At 42.4% G+C, this 15035-nt stretch overlaps 1 protein-coding gene across 1 annotated transcript in view; it reads right to left on the reverse strand.

Annotated features, from left to right (window-relative positions):
- Positions 1–13660, reverse strand: part of ptprdb (protein tyrosine phosphatase receptor type Db) — a 169587-nt gene extending 155927 nt beyond the window's left edge. The window contains exons 1-2 of the mRNA XM_080881151.1: positions 13531–13660; positions 13290–13402 (exon numbers count right to left, since the gene is read on the reverse strand). The gene's annotated coding sequence lies outside the window, so the exon portion shown is untranslated. The remainder of the gene's footprint in view (positions 1–13289; positions 13403–13530) is intronic.
- Between the last annotated feature and the right edge of the window lie 1375 nt (positions 13661–15035).

Raw genomic sequence — 15035 nt, forward strand, 5'->3', positions numbered from 1 at the left:
CTCGCAGGAGACCTCACCTCTGCCAGCCCTCCGCCTGCAAGGGTATGTGTGTGTGTGTGTATGCTGGAAGTGCATGCGTGTCACAGTCATACATATGCACATTTACATCACATTTCAGTTACGGATGTGTGTGTGTGTGTGTTTGTGTGTGTGCCAATCACAAAGCTCACAGTAAGTATGTGATCCTTCCTTTATATGTCGCATGTGTGCGCGTGACCCCATGCCCTACATCCTGACAGGAAGAGCCAGCAGGCTACGTGGGGAATGTTGGACCCCGAGGTGTCAATCACAGATTTAGATTGACAGACGAGTTAGCTAGCGCTGCTCTCACATTCACCCACACACTCTCCCTCTCAGGACTGCACTCTGTCACTCTCTCAGGCTGACTGTCTTTCACTCCCTCTTCCTGTCTCTGTCTCTCTCTCCATCTCTTCATTTCTCCTTGTCTCTCTTTTTTTGTCTGTCTCACAGTCCACGTCTGTACACTCACATGCTGTTTTTCAGTTTGTGAACCCCCCTTCCTGCCCTACCACCACCACCATTCGCAGTCACTGCCTGTCTCTCAGCTTGCCTCTCCTCTTTTTCTATGACAGATGGGTGCCTCAGAGGATTTCTGTTTCTGTTTTCTCTCTATCGCAGTGCATGTCCTTTCTTTGGTTTTCTAGTTTTCTTCAAAGCACACGATGGTGGTCATTCATGCATGCACACATTTGTGATGAATGTGTGTCAAACATCTGTCTGTTTAAATGTGGCTTCATGACTGTTATTGTTTTGCTGTCTCTGAAAAAAATGCAAAAAAAAGGTATTTTAGACTTCTGACTGTGAAATACGTGCATGCTGTTAATGGTTTTAAATGTTAAAATGAGTTTTAAGATGTTAAAAAGAAACCTAAAATTACTGCTTAACAAGTAATGCTATTTGTTCAGTTATTCAAATTGGTGCTGGATTAAACCTCCTCGTATGTGGATGCCAAGCTTGGGTTGAAGTTTTTTTAGGTAACGTGTTTATAAGTGGAGTCAAATATAACATATGTGATTGAAACTAAGCAGAAAGTAAGTGTCTCTCTAACTATTATTCCACAGTTTTAAAGAAAGTGATCTGGATCTACGCGAAAATGTAACAGGTTTCCTTTTTTGCCTATCCTCCACGTCTCTAAACCATTTTCATCAGAGTGATAGTTTTTGAATCATCTTGCTAACAGACAAATGGTATCAGTCGTACCAGTGCCTCTGCACAGGAATTAAAGTAACAACAACGGCACACAGAGAGTGATCCAAGGACACTGTCCTGCTTCCTAATGTTCACATAAAGGATTTGGAGGTGTACCAAAAGTTAATGAGTACTTCAGTGCCCGAGTTCCACCTTTTCACCAAGATTTTTGAAATTTGGCTGTGTAGTTTATTCTTATCCTGCTGACAAGCAGGCAAACAGCACTGGACACTTTATTATTTTGGAAAAGGAATAAAAAAGCAAGCAGGTCATAATCTTAAGGAATTGTGCTTTCAACCACTTTTAAGAAAGCAGTGCTGGGCTAATGCAGCTCCAGTCTTGAGATGACATCACAGAAGAGAAAAAGTCCTTGAGCTCCAAGGACCATTAGATAACTATATTATCCAAGCTAGAAATATGGATAATTATATAATATTGTATAACTCAATCCTGTCTGGTTCTTTATATACAGACGAGATCTGAACACTTGGTATGCATTTTTTTTAGTAAATCAAGTAATTCCATAATAGGTGAATTACTACTATTACTCTTTGGAAAATAGTTCTCAGTGTAAGCAGAGTGTAACAGGTCTAAATAGTGCAAACATCACTCCAAGTCAGTGAACACACTTTACAATAAATGCGTCCAGGTGTGATTGCAGATTAAGTCACCTGAAAACACAACTATTAGCACTGGTGCACAAATAATCACGTGTTTCCAATGTACTGAAGACTCAGTTCTACAGAGTGATGTATGATCTGCAAATCTGTTGCACTGAGCTAATAGCTGTATAATAATCCTACTGCTTATCTCTACAAACATCCAGAAGGAGCAAATATCTTCTGATGTTTTACCTTTGCAGAGATGTCAAATCTGTCCTCAAAACAGGATAAATTGCCTGCCTTGTTGTATAATCAGGCGTCAGTGGTGACTCCCTTGTTTGCATCTCATTTTCTCACTAGTACCTGTAGCCGCTCGCCCATTCCTCGCAGCCCGTTGTGCTGTTATGATGTAGTTATTTTTGGATTTGCAGGATAAGTTGCACTATATGAGAATTTTTTTCATGGCACACTTGTAATATATTTATATATCTGAAAAATAATTACTGTATGTTTAAAATAAAATGTATCTGTGAATATATGTTCTGTTTTTCACTATGGCACTCAGCCAGATCTTTAATGATGTATCCGTGTTTCCTCTTTGGGGTCAGTATAGTGTGTAACTAGTCTATTAGTGGGTGAAAAACATTCACAGTGACCATTTAGCCTCAACTTTTGCCCCTCACAAGGCCCTCGGGGCTTGACTGTTGAGAGAGTTGGTTTTAAATAAAAATGAGACATGGGGAAATCTTTATGCTTATCAAAGAACACAAATTGGTTTCTGGTCAGCATGCAAATACATGTTTCACCTGAAACTGACAGAATGAATTCCGGTGTCTGCGATGTGTTAATGTGAGAAAGTGAGAAAAGGAGGGAAAGTAAGGGAAAACTGCGTTCAGTTACATCTGAGCACAGGGCTGATCTGTCAAACTATATTCAGAGACTCTTTTAAAAAACATAGTGTAGCCTCTCCTTCTATTCTATACTCTGTTCACATTTTTCTTATTCTATCTCATTCTATGCTCCCCTGCATAATCTTCTCTGTCTCATCCTTTTCTTTGCCGTCATCCTCTGATTCCATTTCCCTCCCTTCTCGGCCTTCTTCATCTCCCTGTGTACTGCTCTATCTTCCATCTGCTCCCCCCCACCAACCCACCCGGCCCCCTCAGCCCCCCCCTCGTCATCGCTTTCCTTTCGTCTCGACACCTGACAGAGAGAGGATCCAGCAGTAAATCTCCTAAAGCACAGTCATCCACCATTGTTCACACCACAAAGCTGGAGAGGTAGAGAGAGAGTGAAGAAAGATAGTGAGATGGGCGAGGGAGACATTGAACGGTAGTTTGTTGAGAAGGAGAACAAAAGATACAAGATAACAAAAAGACAAACAGACACAAAATGGCCTGAGACGCAGGCGGTGGTGAGGGGGAAACAGACACTGATGGAAGTGCTAAAAGAATGATGGAAGGGAAGAGACAGTGCGGGAGGGAGATAAAGACACAAGCTTTCACTTACTGTAACTCACACAGAGCAGACAGTAGTCCATCCTTACACACACACACACACACACACACACACACACACACACACACACACACACACACACACACACACACACACACACACACACACACAGACACGCAGAGTGTGGCACTTAGCAAAATGATTAAAATTCCCTTTGGGTCAGAAGACATCCTTCCTGCCCAAGCAGAGAGGAATGTCTTGGACTAAGCTCCTTGGGCAAAAAGCTCAAACTTATGGAGGCCCACCACTCAGCTCTCGATGATTCACTTAAAGCTGCGAGTCTGCGCATGTATGTGTCAGCATGTACAGATTTGCGTACATGCATCTCTCGTCTGTGTGCTTTCATTTCTGTTTACGCACACAGATCTGTCTTTGTGCATGAGTCTACACTTGCATTCGTTTCTGTGTACTTGAGATTGTGTTTCTATGCGTGTGAGTGTGTGTGACAGCGGGCTGGGCAGAGTGTCCATAGCCGGTGGTTTATGGCTGTTGAGGTCTGATTACATTGGTGTGACTGGAGGGGTGAGCAGACTGGTAGTTCTATCTGTCTTCTGTGTGGCTGACTGAACAGACATACAGCGAATGGAGGCGACTCAGCCAGAGACACTTGGCCTGCCTCCCAGAGATCTCGCAGAGTTACAGCCACATAATGGATTCACACAAGAAAACACATCTGATTCATACTTGATTTGCAGGTTCTGTGTCTGTCTATGAATTTGATAATTATTTAAGTTGAAAGTGTTGACCCATAGTGACTAGGGAGTTCGACGCTTGTGTTTCACACATGCAAATCCACGCGTAACAATATTAACATAACTACCTTTTCTTTAATGCTTCACACTTGAGTGGCTCCAGTGATCTCTCACAATCAAGTTGGGGTCAAGTTAGAGAAAATATTTTTATACAATAATAATAATTCATCATTCTGCTCTTACCTGACTGTGTTAGCAGGCAGGCAGCACTACCAGAAGCAGATAACCCCTGATTTATGACACTGAATCGTATGAATAAGATCTGAATATATTTACTGGTGAATAAAATTTCACAAGTGAGTTCTATGGGCAAGCACACAATATAATTCAAACAAGCAAATGAAAGAAACACTTGATTATCTTTCCTCTTCTGCACACGCAGAACATCTCTATTCTATTCTAGATGATACTTGCTTGTCATAGATATATGGTTATAAATGTTTAGTCGAATGATCATCTTACCTAATAATCTCTCATTTACTGAAACAGTTCTAATGTATAAAAGCAGCAAATAAGTGCTTTATTGAAGATGGAGATGGGAAATGCATGCAAATGTACACTAACTTTTAACTAACTTATTAAACGCGCCTAATATTTTGTTTTCACAGATTTTTTTTTTTACTTTTCAGAATTGCTCTCGCTACATTCAGTATATCATTTTTAATTAACAGCCAAATTTTTGTGCCAGCAACTGCTTAAGTAAGCTCTTCTGTAGCAACTTGTATTATTGACTCAACGATGTGAGCCTCCACTCTCCTTTTAAGTCTTATGTTAGATTTTGGACCAGGGAGTTTGGTTCACTTTCACTTTAGAGCAGCCTGAATGTTAAATTCAGTGCAGTTAAATTTTAGTTAGAAAAAAAAAAAAGACTGAAACATTCTCAGGATCGCAGCGAGCCAACCTAAGCTGTATTAATGACTGCTAAAGCAAAATGTTGGCAAGGTTGTACAGGTACCTGGAACATTCCAACTATGATTTTAATTAAGTTTCAGAGTACTGATGTGAGGGTCGGTCTGTTTTAACTTTGCTTAAAATAAAGGCAAGAAGTTGAAATTCCCTGCAGCTGTTAGTTTCTTTTACATTTTTAGCGCATTAGCTGGAGCATCACTGGATCCCAGCGGTCATACATGAACCTTAAGTGTTAGTTGTTGCTACTGCAATAAACCTATTCCTACTTGTTAAGTAAACATGATCTAAAAATATATATATTTTTGTGTTATTCTTAAAAAAAAAATTCTATTCTATTCTATTCTGTTCTAATTAAGCCACTTCAAGTCAATTTAGTCCAAAGAGTCTGAGCTTTATATGGAATGAGGTACTGTTTGGAGGTGGCCTTGCTTAATGATACCCATGGTGGATTTATGTAATACACAGAGGGATAAGGCAGAGGTAGCATGTTTTATCTTGCGACTATAAGTGTGCACTAGCAGACTGCTGAGAGAGGTAGAAGTGACAGAAAGAGGAGAGAGGGGCTGGTAGAGATTGTGAAAAGGGGGAAGGGGGGTGGAGGGTTGGGGGAGTGTTGAACAGAACAGAAGGCAAGATGTTGTTACATTTACTGAAAAACAGCTAAAAACCCTCTGTGCTCCGGAACTTTGAAGAAGAGAGAGGAGAAGGGACAAAGATTGGGCTAATAGATAGGCGTGCATGAGAGAGCGAAGGTGAGAAATGAGAAGAGAAAAGAAGGAAAATAGATAGACACGAAACCAAGAGCAATTGAGATGGAGGGAGGGGGTGAAAGGTGGGAAGATGGACAGTGATGTATAGGTGTGCCGAGCGGTTGAAGCGCAGGTTTACTCCCAAGTGTGTGCAATGTATGAAATTAGAAAGAACAATGTGACGTAAAGTGATGAGGGAGACTCGGATGCCTGATGTTGTTTCTGTTCGCTTCCACTGCATCGGAAGGGAACACCTTCCACTAGTGTGTTTGTGTTTGACAGAGCGAGAGAGGAGGAAAAAAGACAAGTAGGCAGCAAGAGAGGGTAATAAAAGGAAGATAATGAGAAGGGAAACTTGTGTGTGCATGCGTTTTGCGCGTGTTAATGTGCAATCGCATGTGCACGTGTGTATAAGTGAGTGCACGTGAGTGTGTATATTCGATTTCATGTGAATCCTAAATGTGGATGAAAACCAAGGCTTTAGGATTTTAATCAGCCCCATCTGAACGCTTTATGGCGAGTCTGAAAAGCTTTCATGTAGTTTCTCTCACGCTCACACACATACACACGTAGGCACACACAAACACACATAGCATTCCCTCATGCCTTCTGTTCTAAATTTACACCTAACACGAGCAGGAGAATGGGGGAAGAGGAGAAGCAAGGTAAGAGAGCGAAGAAAGAGAGTGGAGGAAGAGTGGTGGACGAAAGAAGTATGGGGGAGGGAAAAGGACACGAGCGAAGAGAAAGTGCACAGGGGAGGTAAAAGAAGTGTAGACAGAAATAAGGGGGGAAGCAAATCTAAAAGGAGAGCAGAGGGGGGAAAAGAGAAAAGGAGAAGAGCCAAATTTGATTTAGACAGCGGCCAGGAGACATAGAGAAAGGGAGGGATGGAGAAGTTCGATAGACTCGGGAAGAGAGGAAGGGAGAAGGACAGCGGTATATTAGTCAAGGTGTCCAGTCTATGTATTGCCTGCTGTGCAATACCACCCCTCTGATTTACTCTGCCGGGTGACTGATGAGAGGGAGGAAGAGAAGGAGGGATACAGAGATGAAGGGATGAGAGTGGAGGGAGGTCTCGCAACGAGCGTTTAGGCCAAATTAACGGCACCTCATAAATTAGACTAACAGCCAAATCGGAGGGGCTGAATGGGAGGGGCTGTGTTTGCGTGTGTGTGTGTGTGTGCAAGCGTGTTTTTGTATACACAACTAAGTATGCTTTGTGCATGTATAGTATGTGAATGATGACATGTCAAGAGGGAACAATTTGAACCAGTGCAAACAGATTACTCTGATAAAGCAGTGATATCCAGCCGCTTACTCATGCAAACACAATCTTCCCTTGATTACTGAACACACTGAAGCCTTTTCTCCTGCACGGTGCGCTCGTAAACTGAAACACTGTTACACATCGAGGATGCTGAATTTAAGTTGCCCACCTTTTTCACTAATAGTACGTTTTACCGTAAAGCAGAATGAATGTGAGACTAGAAAAAGACTAAAAAAAACAAATTAACTGAATTACATGAATTACGTTTCGTTAATAAAATAGCAAGGACATATTAAATGTAAACGAAACTCACTGCCTGCCCAAAATGTTCAGAGAATTCAGTTTGGTTTTATTTATATGGCGCCATATTGTAAGGTAAAGATAATAATGTACAATAAAACAGAGAAACATAGAAAACCCAACGATCAAGCGACCTCATTTGAGCAAACACTTGGCAACAGTAGGAAGGAAAAACTCCCTTTTAACAGGAAGAAACCTCTGACAGAACCAGGCTCAGGGAGGGGGTGGCCATCTGTCGCGACCGGTTGGGGGTGATGGGAGGAAGACATGATGAAAAACACTCTGAGGGAGAGAGCCAGAGATTAATAATAACTAATGATTGAACGCAGAGTGGTGTGTAAGCACATAGTGAATACGTAAAGATGAATACATCAGTTAGATGTTCACCTTTTCATGTCGTATAACACCTTCGCTCCAAGCAGCTGAAGAATAAAAAATGCTTTCACAGGCTTGTTAAGGTACTCGATCAGGGGGAAGTCGAGTTCTGGGTTGAATGTCGAATTTCTCGAGAAATCAACATTAAAATCAACGTTAACCATGAACCCAGACTGTGCTCTCAGGTCTTTTCTGTGTCTAGTTATCTCCCCCCTGCCTACTTTTTCTTATATAGTAGTACGACATCACACTCCAACGTTGTTATGACTCCAGTGAATCAAATAAAGACAACAGATACATTTAGTCATTTTCAAAGCTGTTAGAAGTATATTTTATGGGTGATGGGGATTACAGCTGGGGATGTTCACCTCATATAAGGCTTGGTGCAATTTTTACCCCCCGTTATATAATATATGTTTTATCCTACCTTTCAAGCTACACACAGCATAAATCCCACCTCGTATACGTTATTTATGTCACTCCCTTTACATTCTAAAGAAATGTTAACTCTGTCAGAAGTGCAAGCACTTGCCGATCGTTGTGTGATTACAGCACTGCTGGACAGAGTGAGATACTAATACAAAAACACACACACACACGCACTTATGCACGCACACTAACCCACCCACACACCAATCTTGGCAGTGTAGAGTTGATGTTCAGAGTGATTAAAGTGGCATGCTTCTGAGTGTGTCACCTGGGTGCTGCTGTATCTTAAATCAGGACAGTGGGGCTCAGATTGGGTATTGACTGGCCTGCAGAAGTCTCCATCCATCACGCTGAGAAACGATAGCAGCGAGGCCGCCCTGATGTAGCCATATACCACTGATGTTGCTCGCTGGCTGGCTAAGGTGACGTAAGGTTAGGGTTATGGCACAGACCCTTATTTATACTGCGTGGTGCGCAGGCAGAGAAGTGAAGCACACGGCCAGATGTGGACTGACAGGCAATGCGTCTGCCGTCAAGATACGGATAAGCACATGTTCACAAGCTAACGCGAAGGCAAGCGTACCTGTGACAAGCACAGGCTGACAAACACATGCTCAGACATGCAGCAGTTATAAGAGATAAGGCTTCCTGTTCTGTCTCCATCCTGTTGTCTCTCACTCTCAGTGACATAAACATACACGCACAGACGAGCACATGCACACACACATGCACAGATGTAACTCTCTGTCTTGAGGGTCTGAGCAACATCTTTTGACTGTGTGCCTAATGATAATAAATGAGCCATCATGGGTGGGGAGGGAGGCACTAAGTCATCCCCTTCATCGACAGGAGGAAGACTGGGAGCCCCAAGGTCACCCCACTGTCAGCATCACTCTCCCTAATGACTTCTCCTGCTCCAGCACATACACACATGCATGTGCACATACATCGGCACACACAAAGTGCACCCCACCATGTTCACAGTCATATACCTCTCACCTACACATGTGCATATAAATAGAGATGTGCACACACAAAGAGTGTTATAGTAGCAGGAGTTGTATAGCAGAGCTGAATATCGCAAGGAAGGGTATTAAGCATGCAAGTCCGACATGAGGCTTTTATTTTGAAAATGTTATTTTTCTTTCATTACTTTCATTTGGGATTAAAAATATCATTTAACTTAAACAAAGTTAATGTTTTGATACTAGACGTACCTGGGGCATAGTGTCAGGCAGGGCAATCATTTCACCCAGTGAGTATATGTTAAAGGAGAGTCTGAAGAGTTTTAAAGATGGGAAAAGTTCATATGGTCGCATGTGGCGAATAAAATTTTGAACTTGAACTTGAAACAGGTTAGATTAGAACATTTCTGAGAAGTCAGAAAAGGTCAGCTGAATTTGCAATATCAAAATGTGTGTTACTAATCTTGTAATCTTGTTAATTACCTAACACTAAGCCCCCCTACCCCTGATATTTATCTTCTGACCTTTTGGATTGTGAATCCCCAGGCTGCAAAACACTCCTCTAATTTTCTATAATTTCCTTAAAATGCACAAATAGCCTTCTTTTTCTACTCAAAAACATTTTTAACAGTCTATCAGTCCATTACCGTGTTAAGTGAGGCACACTGTACCACTGCCCTCATGGTGCAATGTGTACAGAATATCACCAAGCAGCTTTCCCCTTTAGCAAAACAGCGCTCGATCAGATCAGGAAAGAGGAAGACAAGCAGTGGATAACTGAAACATGTCTCTATAACCTTCCTGACCCTCCTGACTTCCATCCCTCTCCCTAATGAGCTGCCATGCACTGTCATCTCTCAGAGGCACAGATCAGAATTCAAATCCATAGAGGGTGGCCAAGTGAATTCTTCCAGCCAAAAGAGACGAACTAAAGCATTCCAAACCAGCGAACGTTATTAGCGCTGTACTAAAAATGTAAATTTGTGGGAGAGATGAGGCATCAGTAGACACAATGGAGAAATGAATAGGAACGTATAACGCCTTCACTTTTAACCGTGGGAATTTTTTTCACACACACGCACGCGCACATGTACATGCATGCAAACATGCACGGGCACACGCTTACATACGTTGCAAGTTTAGGCTGGAGCTGTAGAAAGCTAATTTGCACCACATTGAAATGCATCTCAATTAAAGAGAAACACATCGAGGTGCCAGGGGAGGAGAGAGATGTGAGAGAACGGGAGGGAGGAACGGGGTGTGAAACAGATAGTGTGTGAGAGTATGAGAGTAATAGAAGGCTGGGTGGATTGGGGGGTGGGGGGTGGATGAGCTCAACTGGCAAGGGAAGAAGAGAGGGAGAGGAAAAACAGAGGAAGAGAGAGTATTTTCATCTCCTTCTCTTGGAAAAACATCTCATTTTGGGATGAATCAGATTTAGAAAGGGTGTTAGGAGGTTCAGGCGCAGCTAAAATCCTAACTAACTTCAGCCTCGTTATCACCACCTCTTTGGTTTGGTGCCAGCACGCCAGGGCTGTCCCTGCAAAAACTGTGTGTGTCCGTGTGAGTATGACTGTGTTTGTACTCAGATATTTTTAAGCCCAAGGCCATGTTCTGTTTGACAGAATGGGTGGAGGATAAGCAAAAGACACAATGAGGTTTTACCTAAGTATGTAACCAAATGTGACTGTGGGCCTGCATCAATGAGTTTTTGGTGTTAAATTCTTCATTCCTCATTGTCATATTTGTCCACGCTGAAAATTAGATAATGCGCAAAAGTACATGTGTGTGTGCGCTGTTATGTGTGATTTAGTAAGTGTGCATCCGAGAGAACAAACAACATCCGGAGGAAAGGAAAAAAAGAAAAGCATACCCAATCTGTCACATGGAAAAAATCAGGATTTGCTTCGTATGCCTCTACCATTTTGCATGGGTTGTCATGTTCTAAAAAACTGTGGTGATGCTCTCAGCCCACCATCTTAATAACGCCACCAAATACAAACAGGGACATTTGTCCTGCTGTCAAGATACTTAACTTCTTCCTTTAACCTGGTGTTTGCCTCCGCTCAAAGACACTAGAACTTGCACATATCTCAAAATGAAAAGCACTGTGGGAAATGAAGTGCTTTTAATCTTCTTCTGTTTTAAGATGTAGTGCATTACCATCACAGCATCATAACCATGATGTAATATACCTACCTCCTTCAGCGTGAGCGATAATCAACTGGTCAGCATTATAGCTATCATTAAGAAGAACCACAATAGGACTGCCATCATCATCATCATCTTGACTGCCATCAGCGGCAGCATATCAGCACATCATCTGAGACTACATCTCATTTTCACCTGACGAAAAAAAAAACTGATGGGGGTTATAAAGGCTAAATGTTTGGCTCGTTGCATGATTGCCTGTCCACGTCTACAATGAGGTTCAAATTCTCCACTGAAACATCTGTGTGAATCCCAGAACTGAAACTCATCTAAACAGAGTGCAGGAGGCAAATTGAGGAGGTACGACAGAGGACAATTTCCCACTGAAATGAATTTTCTTTGATACATTATTACTGTTACGGTAAATGTAGCTAGACAACACGAAATAAATTCTGATTATTGAATATCCTGAGCCCGCCGACCGGCGGCAAGACGGTGGCCTTCGTGCGTTTTCACCTCGGCTTTTCGGCCAGTAAGTGCAAGTGAACCCCGGCACTTTCCACTCACGTCACCTAAGTTACAAGCTGCCTTCATATGTGTTTAAATCTATGCTCTTGTTTGGTCAGTCCTCTTAGCCTCTTCTTGTTTATGCTCGCAGGTTGTATAGCTAAAATAAGCAGTGGCCTTCTTTCATATACACCTCAAGCTGGTGACAAGCATGTCAAAGCCAAAAGAACCAAGTGTGTTTCAGTGAAGACCCTGACAGCTAAATATATAAATATATAGGCTAAAAAGAAAAACTGCTTACATGGGTTTTCCTTTTTCCTTCAATACTTTGAGTTAGCATAATCTCTCCCCCTCTCTCTCCTTCTCTCTGTCCCTCTTTTCTTTATGCTCACTTATTCTTTCCTTGCACACACATGACTGAGCAGATCCGGCTCACACAAACAGCCACTAAGACGCACACACATCAGGGCACACACATTCTGGGTCGCATGCTTCACAATGACAGCCCCATACTGTACTCGGACAATAAACCACATCAGAAAACTACTCAGACAACCTCTGAAGGCACTTTGTCTTGTCTTCTGTGTCTTTATGGCCTCTCAATCTGGCCTTGATGACACCGCTTATGAGCCTTTAAGCAGCCCTCTGTTGTGCATGGCCTGACAGATAGAGTTGTCATTACATTAAGTAGGGACTCTCTATTAGTGCAAATGGTGGCACATAACCAGATAATCGGCTGTGGACAGCAAGTGTGGCTATGTGGGAGGTGAGATGCTAACGGATGGTGTGTGGGAGAGTAATGTTTTATGTTGGAGGAAGTGTGATATTTCCATTATAGACAAGCTTAATTGATAAACAGGACAATAAAAGCAGAAAATGGCCTCATAGATTTGTGCCTACAGCACAGGCAGTTGTACTGTAGGATGTCACTATGTATATAATGAGTAGTAATGGCACTGACAATAAAAGCATATTAAGTAGAGGCTTTAGAACACTATCAGATAATGTCATCATTGTAGGGAATAAAAAGACTAATAAAATCCCCCTCATAACAAGGAGGGAAGCAGCGCTTTCCCTGAGGGATCCCTGCGTCCTTTCTTCTCACACTCCTCACTCATCTCACCTAATCTGCCCCCCCCCCCCCCCCCCCCAACTCCCAACTCCCTCACCCGGCCGGCTGTATTTTACTCTCACCGCCGTCCGTGAGTGGAATACTGACACCACTTCTAATTGTCACAAATAGCCACGTTTAAGTCCCATGCATAATAAGCGAGAAGTTAAAATGTAGAGGGAGCAGCGGAGGAGCTGCGCTGCACACGCTCGTTTTCCGCTTTTGGCACAAAAAGACAATTCATAAAACACTTCTTGAAGTGTCTGATGGTGATTATTAAAAGAATAAACCAAAAAGAAAAAGACAAAAGTACTCGGTGTTTCAACACACTGCCGATATGGACCATTACAGCGAACCAGAATGGGGCACTTTGGGATGTTTTCCGCAAAAAATGAGGAAGGAAAAAAACATCAAGCAACAATTCCGGTCAAAGTGTACTCACCACAATATCCAGATCAGCGCACGGTGTATGGAGAATCCCGAGGAGTTTCCCGTGTCTTTCTTCGCCCCAAGTTGAAGACAGCGATCAGATGCGGTCCCACAGTCCCGACTGAACTGCAAAGAGAAAAGGTAAGACCACATTGACAAAAAAGCACGTCAGCCAGATTCCCACATCTCGGGCGGCAATCGAGGTCAATCTCCCCCCACCTACCCACCCGAAAAGTAGATCAATAATTACACACGTATATCTTTGTAATCCGGGGCTGTACCTCTTAAATGAGGCGGGATGACCACCAGAGAGTAAAAGAGACCGTTAAAGGACCGGGAAAGGCAGCGGCTGTCAGATTTGACTTCAAACTGATGCTGACGATGCGCACAGAGATAAGCTCCGGAGGGGAGAGAGCGAGAGAGGGAGAGAGAGAGAGAACGAGAGAGAGAGGGAGAGAGAGAGGGAGAGAGAGACGAGCCCACGGAAGTGAATTATAAAAATTCACCACTTGAAAGTTTCTCTAGTAGGTCGAAATATGAGCACAGAACATCTTTGCTCCAGAAATGATATCACAGGAGCCGATGGGAGGTCTTAAAACATTATTTCCAATTCGACTCGGGCATGTTTAGGGTTGCACTAAAAATGCTACAAGAATAATAATAGTAATAATAATAATAATAGTAATAGTCAATATGCACGCTCTAACCACAAGGGGCTGATGGTCTTGCCAAACACACACACAGAGACACACACACAGATTAGCAATAATTATACAGCTTGCCAGTTATTTCCCTTACACAGAAAGTCTGACTTGGATAACACAAAAAGGGAGAACGACAGAGAGAGATAAAGAGTAGTAATAACTATATTTTATACACAATTCATGTTCTACAAGGTACAAATGTTTCTTTAGAGGAATCTGGGATCTTTCAGCAAACCTTTTGTACCTCAGTTGATGAAAGTTCTGGTGTCAAAAAAAGTTTTAAAAAAGTAAAACACAAATCACAAATGCACTGTTTCAAATATTTACATATACATTATGTAATCATGTGAAACAGACAGTACACCCTCTTTCTGTTCTAAGACTTTATCTATCAGGACACAAAAGGGAAAAAATGATCTGAGTCTTATCAGGTTATCACACATTACGTTTATTCAACAAAAACTAAGCCAAAATTCAGAAGCAGTGTGGGGGGAAACAGAGTGCATGCTATGGTTTGTAGAACCACCTTTAGCAGCAATAACTTGAAATAATGGGTTTCTGTATGACTTTATCAATCTATCACATTGCTGTGGAGAAATTTTGGCCGACACGTCTTGACAACATTGCTTGAGTTTATTGAGGCTTGTGGACATTCATCTATGCACAGCTCTCATAGGGCCCTGCCACCGCTTGTCAATGAGGTCGAGTTCTGGACTTTGACTGGGCCATTGAAACACCTTGATGCTTTTGCAGCTGTCACTGATTTGCTGCTGTGCTTGGAACCATTGTCCTGTTTTGTGACCCACTTTCCGCCAAGTTTTATCTGTCAGGCAGATGGCCTCACATCTGTGGAGCTGTGCACTATGGCCAAGCATCTCCACTTTGGTCTCGTCTATCCAAAGGACATTGTTCCAGAAGTTTAGTGGTTTGTTCACATGCATCTTTGCAAACGTAAGCCATGCTGCTGCATTTTGTTTAGACAGAAGAGTCTTTCTCCTGGCAGCCTCTCCAAACAAACCATACGTGCATAATCTTTCTAATTGTACTGTCATGAA

This window comes from Rhamphochromis sp. 'chilingali', assembly GCF_963969265.1.
Source record: "Rhamphochromis sp. 'chilingali' genome assembly, chromosome: 4".
In the NCBI taxonomy this organism is placed as follows: domain Eukaryota; kingdom Metazoa; phylum Chordata; class Actinopteri; order Cichliformes; family Cichlidae; genus Rhamphochromis; species Rhamphochromis sp. 'chilingali'.